Source organism: Pteropus vampyrus, unplaced genomic scaffold (assembly GCF_000151845.1).
Source record: "Pteropus vampyrus isolate Shadow unplaced genomic scaffold, Pvam_2.0 Scaffold15, whole genome shotgun sequence".
NCBI lineage: Eukaryota > Metazoa > Chordata > Mammalia > Chiroptera > Pteropodidae > Pteropus > Pteropus vampyrus.
The window spans coordinates 10,322,376-10,332,983 of NW_011888796.1; the positions used below are offsets into that span (position 1 = coordinate 10,322,376).

General features: G+C 35.5%; 1 pseudogene; it reads left to right on the plus strand.

The window, feature by feature from the left end:
• Nucleotides 1–10,206: 10,206 nt before the first annotated feature.
• LOC111735962 lies at nucleotides 10,207–10,325 on the plus strand (annotated as a pseudogene).
• The last annotated feature ends 283 nt before the right edge of the window (nucleotides 10,326–10,608 follow it).

The following is a 10,608-nucleotide window of genomic DNA, read 5'->3' on the forward strand; positions in this document are numbered from 1 at the left end:
GTTGGGTTTGCAACTCCCTTAGGGGATTCGGATCTCCTATCACCTGCTTCCCCAACCATTGTGGCATCTGGGGTTCTCAATCATTGGATTCTTATTTCTGCTCTGTGTTCCCATGGTATCAAGTTCTCACTGTACTCTATATCCTCCCCCCATCCACCCCCAAGACTTTAAGCACATTTCCTCTTCTCATCTTCAAGCTCCACAATGGTAGAGACCATGTCTGCTGTGTTCACTGTTGAGTTCACACTACCCTGCACAAGACCTGAAATGTTATAGATGCTCAAGGCACATTTGAGAAATGAACAAAGAAAAGAATGAATGGATGAATACATAAATGAGTTCCTGTACTAGTGTGGCCCTAAGAGAGGCATTTCCAGCCAGGAATTTGACTGCTATAATCCTGGGGATAACTTTTCTATCCTCTGGGCCTGTCAGAATTCAGGAGGATACCTGGACAGGATCTTGTTCCTACTCTGACATAGCTTCACTGTGTCTGGGCAACAGATTGGATACTAAAAAGCAGGAGATGTGAGGAAGGCTGATCATTCAGAAATATGCTATTTTCTGACACCTGGAAAAAGAGAAATGTAGGGAGAGAGGAGGGAGGAAGGGAGACGGGAAGAAGGGGAGAGAGAGAGGGAAAGAAGGAGGGAGGAAAAGAGGGAGAGGGAGGAAGCAAGGGAGGGAGAGAGAGAGACACAGAGAGAGATTGAGCTATGTGCTTCCAGGAGACCTGTCACACCCCATCTATGTCCTGCTTTCTCATTGTGGTGTCTTATTCTGATCAAGAGGTGAGAATCTCCCCTTTATGATTTATCAAACAACTCTAATAAATACAATTTACGATCCAGGTCATATCCTTCTAATAGACTCATTATTTTAAACCAGTTTTATAGCAATGAGAAAATAAAATGTACCATAAATTGTTTTTCACTAAGTGTCAATTAGCAGTTCTATTTAAACGCTGCTTCTAAATCCAAAGGAAGAAAGTTATTTTTGCTAAATAATATGTTGCTACAGTAAGTGTCAAAAAGGTAAGTTCACATTAATTTTAATTCATTGAGATAAACTACTGTCTTCTATTTTCATTTAAAAAATACTGCTTTTTTATAAAAAATGATTGTGGATTTTTATTGTCATTGTCTATTTATTTGTGTCCCTGATTTAAAAAAAGTTAATGATATTTTTCTGTGCATTAAAATATAAATATAATTGGCCCTAGCCAGCCAATAAATTCGAGGAAAAAATTAGGCTTTTCCTTGTACCATAAGTTATCTAAGAAAGTTTACTAATTATCTTGCTTTATGCCAACTTCCCCTGGTCAGGATGTGTTTATTGAAAACTCCCTTAAACTATTTCAGAGGTATACTAATAAAGCAAAAATATTATTTCTGTCTAACTTCTTGTTGGAGTGAAATACTGCCACCTTTTTACTGCATGGAGGTGGAAAGATGCCATCCTGCCACGCTATCTCCAACCCAGGGCAAAATTAGCTCCAAACTCATTATGGCGCTCATTCACGTGAGCTGCTTCAGCCTGATGTGGTCACTAGTCTGTTCCCCACAGTGTAGGCCAGAAACATCTCATGGCCACCACCTTTAAAGCAGTCCCCATCAGAAATTCTGTGCTGCGGTTAATCTTCTCTTCCATTTGAATTTTCCTTCAATCTTGTTCTAATAAAATCGCATTCAAGAGAGCTACTATCTAGCTAACAATATCATATGATGTACTTAAAATTTTATAAGAGAGTAAATCTTATGTTAAGTGCTCTTACAACACATACATAAACACAAAGTAGTAGTAACAATAATAATAATAATAGTAATAGTAATGGCAAGAGGAAACTTTGGGAGGTGATGAACATGTCTGTGGTCTTGAAGGTGGTGATGTTTTCACAGATATTCCCCCTAACTCAGTGAGTTGTTAAATTGAGTTGTAAGTATGTACAGCTTTTTACATGTCAATCATACCTCAATAAAGTGGTTTAAAAATATAAAAATTTAAAAAAAAATTTTTTAAACCTAGTCATGTTGCTCTCTCAGCTGATGACCCAGCATGGCTTGCTGCTAAGATCATGCTCCTGCTCACAGGCTGTGTAAGAATTAGCATTCTGTTCACCCATGAATAAAAGATAATCACCAACAGACATCAGATGCTATAAAATTCCATTTCCAGGCTTATAAACTCAAGTTATGAAAGACAGGAACATCCAAAATTAATACGAATAAAGTAACACTTTGAAAGGCATTATTAAAACTAAAGCTGATCACTTAGTTTAAAGTTAGTCAAGGACAATATTTTCATAGTAATAACAAAAGCAAAGAAATAGTGACAACAGGAAGCCAAGAAAAGATATTTTGTGAAAAGGGTCCAGATCTTGGAGTTAATGAAAGTTTCTCTACACATGTCACACAAGTTTAGGCATCTTGATAGCATCACAGGTGGTATTTCAAAGCCAAGATGGAATCACAGAGCTATGTATTATGCGTTTCATAACTTCAAATTTCAATGGAGATTTCTGCATTTACCCAAAACCTTTGAAATAATTGCATAGGGTCATAATCGTAATTTTCTACGTACCATGTTGTTGGAGATGTTGTTTTGGTGTATCTCAAAGATTTTGGAGCAGCAGTTTGAGACAATGTGATTTGATTAAGTGTGTGAAATTTTTTTAGGTGATTGCATAAGCATGTAATTCATGTTTTTAAACAGATGTTAAGAAATGCACATTGCTTATTTAGCTTTCTATCAATTCTACTCACTCTATTTCCATGCTTCTGATTTTTATTAAAGTGATTTTCTGTTTTTGGCATAATTTTCCTATTCCTAACTTCAAACAAAGTAATTATTTATATGACTTTATTTTCTACTAACCCTTGAAAATATATTTCCCTCCCAGCCCCCATCTGTTTTCTTGATAGTGGTGTCCAGAGTCATAACAGCTAACATTTACTACCTGCTCACTGTGTTCCAGACACTATATTATCTCATTTAATACACTGAAAACACAGCTGTAAATTCTCCTGTTACTTTTACTTAGTAGAATTTGTTAAGCCCCATTTATTAGTATGAGAATCAGCAGCAGCAAAGCTGCTTGGAATAGACCAAAACCACAATCCACTCTATGTTCAAACCCTGGGACTGAATGTGGCTGTCGGGTCCAGCTGGCCATAAGAAGCCTCTGAAGGATTTCGTTTAATGCCTTTATGAATACTCCTCACTGAGCTAATTCAAAGAAAATGGCTTGTCACTGATAATACCTGACTATAATAAGTGGCCAAAATACTTTCCCAATAAATATTGTAAGATGAAACAGGTGTAGAGTCACAGTTGGAAAATCAGCAGCCAAGAAGCACTGCAAGGAGGATGGGCCAACTTTACAGCAGAGGGCCAAGTCCCTGGGAGGTAGCAGGGATTCATGCTAGCAGGACTTTTCCCCTATGCTTTCAAGAAATTTATCATTCATTTAAGCATCTATTTGATAAAGTTTGATATACTATATAGAGACACTCTCCTGAGTCTCAGCAGGACACAAAGATTAATGCGCTTCAGTTTCAAGGAATTGTGGGCTGATGGGGTTGAAAGGACCTGATAGGATCTAGGTGAAGTACTGCCGCCCCATATCAACACGTACAGTACACTTCCTGCTGCATGCAGAGAAAACCCAAGTCCCTGAGTTCAAGGAGGTGCCAAAGGGCAGTGAATCTGGAATTGTTGGAGAGAAAAGACCTGCAGAGGATACTACAAAAGAACAGGTGGTGGATGCTGGTGGCAGGAAACAGAATTCCTAGAGAAATCAGCAGGGATTTAGAGACACACAAGAGCTGAGCACAGGCCATCCCTATTACATAACCCACGGTTCCTGAAAAATGCAAAACTTACAGAGTATATGGTTGTACAATCTCTTAGAGCTTGAATATCCAGCATAAACGGCAAGTGCTGATTCTTGATAACACTGTCTACTTGACAAATATAACAGACATTATAAAACAGCCACTGGTAGAGTCCTAAGGCTTAACAACATCTAAAGTAAATATATACCATTCGCTTTTTATGGAGCTTTATGATCCAATAAAAATGCAAAAAGTAGACCACTGCATTAACTACACTATTCCAATATAACAATAAGGCTCAAGAGACACTGAGATATACCATCTGAAGCAAAAGAAAAGCCAAATGATCAAATATAACTAAACTATCTATAGTAGATCCAAACTAGCAATATGGTATTATTTATAGCTGTAGACAGATCATCAGGGAAAATTAACTAAAGTATTGTAATCTGTGAGTTTCCTGGTCACAGGAAAAAACAACAAGAAAGTCTTTGTACATGAAGCGTGAAGCTGAGAGAAAATGGATTATCTGCTGTGATACAAAATGTGTCTTGCATTCGTCATTTAGCAGTCAGATAATTTCATATTTTATGTCAATAGCCATGACAATTAGTAAAATTCTATATCTTGAAGTCATACATCCCCAACCTATGAAAGTTGCCACGGAAAGAACATACATAGTCTTTGGAGCTAGACAGGGGGTGGCTTCCTGGCTTCTCTCCTTACCATTAAGGTGACTTTGAGGAAAAAAAAAAAAAACCTTTAATTCTCAGTTTTATTAAACTATAATTTTTTAAATTACTTCATCTTGCAGCATTGTTACAAGATTATAGATTAGGCATGGAAAGAACAAATGTCAAGTACCCACTAAATCATAACTGCTATTACTATTTCAATTAAAAGGAATGGAAAGTCTTTAAATACTAACAAACAATATTTCCTGTGACAAGATTTCAAAAAAATCACCAAGATTATCATCTTAAAAAACAAGTCAGAATTAAAATGGAGTACTAAAGATCATCAAATAACCCAAAACGAGCAGGAAAAGAGAAACAAAGAAACAAAAGATATGGAGAACAAACAAAAAAACAAATAATAAAATGGTACACCTAAATCCAAACATATCAATAATTACATTCATCATAAATGATCTAAACATACAAATTAAAAGATGGAGATTGTTGGAACAGAAAAACAAAACTACCCAACTATATGCTATCTATCTATAAGAAACTCAGTTCAAACATAACAATATAGATAGGTTAAAAGAAAAGGATAAAAGAATATATTGTGTAAACGCTAACGAACAATAAAAGTGAGATGAAGTGGCTATATTAATATCATACAAGTTAACTTCAGAGCAAAATAAATTACCAGAAATGAGGGAATTATATAATGATAAAAAAGTCAATTTCCCCAAGAAGACATACATTCCTTAATGTGTATGCAATTAACAACACAGACTCAAAATATTTGAAGCAGAAAATAAAAAACTGAAAAGGGTAATAGAAAAAAATATAATTATGTTTGGAGACTTCAACAATCCTCTCTAGGTAATAGATAAAATTGGTATATAAAAAATCAGCAAAGATATCGAAGCACTGAGTAATACTATCGACCAACTAGATCTAATTATATTTAGAAAACATTCACTTTATAAAGCAAAATAAAATTTTTTCAAGTGCACATAGACTATTCACTAATCATTTAGATGTAACCTTAATAAAAGAAAAAAACCTTAAGAGATTTAAAATCATGCAAATAAGACCTCTGAACTTTGTAGAATTAAACTAGAATCAGTAATAGAAAGATAATAGAAAAATCCTCTAAACACTTGAAAATTAAACAATACATTTCTAAATAATCATGGTTCAAAGGGGAAGTCTCAAGGGAAATATTTTTTAAAATTTAAACTGAATGAAAGTGAAAATAAAACACATCAAAATTTGTAGGATACCTCTAAATCAGTGCTAGAAGGACATTTATAGCACTAAATACTGAGGTAAAAAAAAACAAAACAGGTTTTAAATAGACAATCTGAGATTTCACCTTAAGTAACTCAAAAAGAATAGCAAAATAAAACCAAAGCAAGCCAAAAGAAGGAGACAATAAAGGACAGTAATCCATGAAATTGAAACAAAAATAGAGAAAAGTAGTGAAAAAATAGCTGATTATTTGAAAAGATAAATAAAATTAATAAACCTTTAACAAGACACAAAGAAAGAAGAGAGAAGATACAAATTACCAATACCAAAAATTAAGGAAGAGATATCACTACAGACCACAAAGACATCAAAAGGTTAAAGAAATGCTACATACAACTCTATATAAATTTGACTAATGAGATAAAATAGACAAATTTCTCAAAAAACACAAACTAACAAAAATCATACAAGATGAAATAGAGAACCTGAGCAGTTCTAAAACAACAATTACGGAATTAAGTTAAACACCTTTCAAAAATATATATCTTCAGGCCCAAATATCTTCTCTGGTGAAATCTACCAAACATTTATAAAAGAAATTACATGTCCATTGCAGCATTACTTATAATAGCCAAGATATAAAAACAACCTAAGTATCCATCAATGGATGAATAATGGTTAAAGAAGTACTTGTGTGTACGTGTATGTATGTATGTATATGCATACATACACATATACACAACAAAATACTACTCAGCCATAAAAAAGAATGAAATCTTGTCATTTGTGACAACATGGATGGACCTAAAAATCATTATGCTAAGTGAAATAAGTCAGACAGAAGAAGAAAGAATACCATACACTCTCATCTACATGTGAAATCTAAATTGTAAAACAAACAAACAACAACAAAACCAAGCTTACACATACGGAGAACAGATTGGTGATTGCCAGAGGGGAAGCAGGGGTGGGGGAGTGGAGGAAATGGGTGAATGGGTCAAAAGGTATAAACTTCCAGGTACGAAATAAATAAGTCATGGAATGTAATGTACAGCATGGTGACTACAGTCAATAATATCATATGGCATATTTGGAAGTTACTAAAAGAGTAAATCTTAAAAGATCTCATCACAAGAAAAAAATTATGTGACTATATTTGGTGAAGGATGGTAACTAGACTTAATGTGGTGATCATTTCATAGTGTATACAAATATCAAATAATTATGTTGTACATCTAAAACTAATACAATATGTCAATTATACCTCAAAAAATAAATGTATTAATTAAAAAAGAAAAAAAATTACTCAAATTCTATAAATCTCCTTCAGAAAATAGAAGTGTAGAGAACAGTTTCTACTTCATTTTACGAAGCCAGAGGTCACCACACTGATACCAAAACCAGACAATGATAGCAAAAGAAAGAAAAATTAAAGACCAATATCCCTCATTAACATAGATGTAAAAATCTTCAACAAAATATCAGTATATTGAATCCAACAATACATAAAAAGAACAGTATACTACAACTAAGTGGGGTTTATTCAGGGAATGTAAGGCTGGTTCATGTTTCAATCGCAATCACGTAATCCATCACATTAACATTCTTAAGAAAAAATACGACAATCGTTTCAATTGATGAAAAAAGCCATTTGAAATAATCAACATCCATTATGACAAAAATTCTCAACAAACTAGGAATACAAAGGAACTTCCTCAACCTGATAAAAGGCATCTACAAAAATCCTACAGCTAACATCGTAGTTAATGATGTAAGTTTAATATTTTATCCCTTATACTGGGAACAAGGCAAAGACGTCCACTCTTTCCAGTCCTATTCAATATCCAGAAGTCTTAGCCAGTGCAATCGGCAAGAAATAGAAATAATGAACAAAGAGACCAGGCAAAATGGTGTAGATGATACAAACTTTGTTCCTCTGCTCTTGCGACCACATCAAAGTTGTAATGGAAATATGGAGCAAATAGCTCCAAGTAGAGTTGCCTAGGAATGAACAGAAGTCCTACAACTAGAGGAAGAAATAAGAAATCACCCTGTAACGGTAGAAAGTAGAAGAGGGAAAAGACGTGAAGCTGCCAGGTCCTGAGCAGCAGAGTGAGACAGAGGCTACAGCAGCTGCAGCTGGCAGCTGCAGACACTCCTCTTAAAGAGGCTGTGATCGCAACTGGACTTTCGCAGTGACAGACTCACTTGCTCTGAGAACCAGCACCAGGTCAGCTGCTTAGGGGGCCCCAGGAATTTGCATGGCATTGCTGAGTTGTCAGAGCAAGGGCTGGAGGCAAGGCTTTCTCCTGGGCATAAGTGCTGGCAGTATCCATTGTTCCTCTGTTGAGCCCTCACCTCCTCTGAGCGTGTGGATGCAGCACCCACCATAACTGAGATGTCATCAAATTGGATAAGAGGTCGCTCTGCCCAGGGGATTCCCTGAAACTCCACCTCCCCCAACTTGTGGCCCTATCCAAGCCACATCCAGTTGTGTCCTCAGTGAGTCCTATGCAACTTGCTGAGCAGCTCCAAGACTTAAACTGGTGGCAGCTGACTTCAATTTCTGGCAATCATAAAAAGCACAGTATCTATGGATTGCTTGCTGAATCTTAACAGGTGGTTAAGGAGGGACAGAGGCTGGGGCTAAACTTGGCTGGCAGCTGAACCCCTGTACCACTGGATACCACCTATTACACAAAACCATGCTAATAAGACCTGGAGACTTAGGAGCTTTGCTTAGTACATAGAAACAGACACAGAAAAGCAGCCAAAATGGGAAGACAACGAAGCAGAAACCATACAAGAGAATAGAACAGAGATCTAGGAATAATGGAGTCAAGCAACCTAATAGATGCAGAGATCAAAACACTGGTTATAAAAATGCTTAACAAAATTAAGGGAGGTGTAGGTGAACTCAGTGAGAACTTTAACAAAGAGAAAAAAAAACCATAAAAACGGAAATTATAAAAGGGAACCAGTCAGAAATGAAAAATATATGATCTGAGATGAACAATATATTAGAGGGAATCAACAGAGTGAATGAAGAAGAGGGTTGAACCACCAATATAGAAGATGGAGAAGCCAAGGACACCCAATCAGAATGGCAAGAAAAAAGAAGCCAAGAATATAATAATAATTTAAGGAGTCTATGGGACAAAATTAAATGTAAAAATATCCATGTCATAGAGGTACCTGAAAGAGAAGAGGGAGAACAAGAAGTTGAAAAGCTATTTGAAGAAATAATGATGGAAAACTTCCCTAACCTTGTGAAGGAAATATACATACAACCCCAGGAAGCTCAGAGAGTCCCCAAAACCAGGAATGCAAAGAAACCTACACCAAGACACATCAAAATTAAAATGCCAATGGTTAAATACAAAGAGAGAATCTTAAAAACAGCAAGAGAAAAGCAGTTAGTTACCTACAAGGGAGCTCTCATAAGACTGGCAGCTGATTTCTCAACAGAAACTTTGCAGGACAGTAGGGTTTGGCACAAAATATTCAAAGTGATGAAAACCCAAGATCTACAACCAAGAATACCTTATCCAGCAAAGCTATCATTTAGAGTCAAAGGAGAGTTAAAGAGTTTCCTAGACAAAAATAAGCTAAAGGAATTCATCAACACCAAGCCAGTATTACAGGAAATGTTGGATAGACTTCTTTAAGAAGAATAAATGTATCAAAATCATGAATAAAAAATGGTAATAACTACCTTCCTATGAACAAGTACCTTGAATGGAAAAGAATTAAGTGCTCCAACCAAAAGATAGGGTAGCTGAATGAATAAGAAAACAAGACCCCTACATATGCTACCTACGAGAGACTCACTTCAGATTAAAAGACACACACAGACTAAAAGGAAGGAGATGGAAAAGATATTGCCTTGGTTGACCTAGAGGGTATTGCACTGAATGAAGTAAGTCATATAGAGAAAGACCAATACCACATGATTTCACGTACTTGTGGAATCTAAAGAATAAAATAAACAACAATAACAACAAAAACGGGAACAAACTCATAGATACAGAGAATATTTTTAGAGCTACTAGATGGGAGGGAGGTTGGGGAGGATGGTGAAAAAGGGCAAAGGGATTAAGAAATACAAACGGATAGTTACAAAATAGTTATGGAGACATAAAATACAGCATAAGGAAAATAGTCAATGTTATAATAAATACATAAGAGGTAACAGGGGTACTAGACTTAGTGGGGTGATCACTTGAGCTTGAATCACTATGCTGCACAACTGAAACTAATATATTATTGTATGCCAACTATAATTCTAAAAAGTCAATGAATTGTACAATATAAATATGAGCAACTAATTGTCTATTATATTTCAATAAAGCTGGAAAAAGGTAAAAAAAAAATACACATTTAATAGAGAAATAAAACTGCTCCTATTCATAGATGACATGATCTGAAAAATAAATAAGAATTAATAAGTCTACTGCCATGCCACCCTGAACGAGCCCGATCCCGTCTGATTTCGGAAGCTAAGCGGGGTTGGGCCTGGTTAGTACTTGGATGAGAGACCACCTAGGAAGACTAGGAGCTGTAGGTTTAAAAATAATAATAATAAATAAGGGATTGTAAGCTGGCAAAGTCCTTGCAATCTGTGAGGTCAACCGAGGGTTGCCTCGCCTGAAAAAAAAAATAATAATAATTAATAAGTGAGTCAGTAAGGCCTCAGGATACAATCGCCTCACAAAAATCAATCATATTTCTATATATTACAATGAACACTGAAAATCAAAATTTAAAAATACAATATCATGTACAATAGCTCCAAAAATGAAATATTTAGATATAAATCTAACAAAATATGTATAGGATCTATTTGGGGC